We start from the raw sequence: 1,524 nt of genomic DNA on the forward strand, positions 1-1,524 counted from the left end.
TGTCAAACCAAGTCTTAGATAAATTTTAAAATAACACATCAGGAAAAGAAAGGATTGAACTGGCAAGAGCTTGTGTGCAAAACAGCTATGAGTTTTGGTTGACCACAAGTTTCCTATGAGCCAACAGTGTGATTTGGCTACCCAAAGGCTAGTGTAATTTTAGATGGTATTAAGAAAAATGGTGAGTTGAGATCCCAGAAAATGATTATTTTACTGTCCTCTGTACTCTGTGTTGGTCATATCACTTCTGATATATAGGCCTGCATTTTGCTTACATGTTTCTGGATGGACAATGACAAACTCATAGACAAACTGTCCAGAAATGGTGACTTGGGTTGTGAGGCAATGGAAAACTTTTCCTTGAGGACAAGATTAAAATAAGTCAGGAGGGAATCACTAAGGCAATATTTGAAACAGTTCTTTCTTCTATGAAAATGTTTACCAAACACACCCCACATCCAATCTGTCAACAAATCCTGTTGGCTCTTTTCTCATATTTTGTTAATAATCTAACCATTTCTTTTTAATTGTTTTTTTCTTTATTGATTAAGGCAATGGTTCTCAACCTTCCTAATGCCGCGACCCTTTAATACAGTTCCTCATGCTGTGGTGACCCCCAACCATAAAATTATTTTCGTTGCTACTTCATAACTGTAATTTTGCTACTGTTATGAATCGTAATGTAAATATCTGATATGCAGGATGGTCTTAGGCGACCCCTGTGAGAGGGTCGTTCGACCCCCAGAGGGACCTGCCTCCTCCGCCGGGACCCGCCTCCTCCTCGAAAGGTGGTGGAGATGCCAGGACTGGCTTCCTCCATGCCGCGCAGAGCCATGGGACCCCTAGGCCTACCCACACAGAGCAGCTGCTGGGCCCCACGTCCGCTGTGTATACGGCCATCTTGTGATGATGTGAGGGCGTGATGCCACCTAGGCTATTATTATATAGATTCCATCTAAACTGAATAGTTAAAAAACTTTGGTTGAGAGCAGTCATCTGAAACTGAATTGTATAGTGGGTGGGAGGGCGGGTGAAAGGAGTAGACATATTATATTCCCAGAGATTCATAACACTTGGGTGATGGTATATGGTTCACTACTGTGATTGTCAGCACTGACTGTCCATTATAACTTCCCAGGGAACTTTAAAACAAATACGTCTATTTGAGCCCACCCCAAACCAATTAAACCAGAATCTCTAGGAGTGATGCTTGAGCACTGACAGTTCTGCAGAAGCTCCAGGTGATTCTAATGTACGGCTAGGACCGAGAGACACTAGAGTACAGCAGGGACTGCGGGTCTTAGAATCTGATGGGCCTGTGCTTGAGTTCCAGATATGCCTCTTTTTGTGATGTGTAACATGGGGTGCATTTCTGAAGCTTCCACACTCATGTTCTTCTTACCTTGTAAAATGGAAACAGTGTGCCTTCATCAGAGGATCATTTCTTTTTTTTTAATATATTTTATTGGTTTTTTTACAGAGAGGAAGGGAGAGGGATAGAAAGTTAGAAACATCGATGAGAGA

The sequence above is a fragment of the Myotis davidii genome, unplaced genomic scaffold (assembly GCF_000327345.1).
Source record: "Myotis davidii unplaced genomic scaffold, ASM32734v1 scaffold900, whole genome shotgun sequence".
Lineage (NCBI taxonomy): Eukaryota > Metazoa > Chordata > Mammalia > Chiroptera > Vespertilionidae > Myotis > Myotis davidii.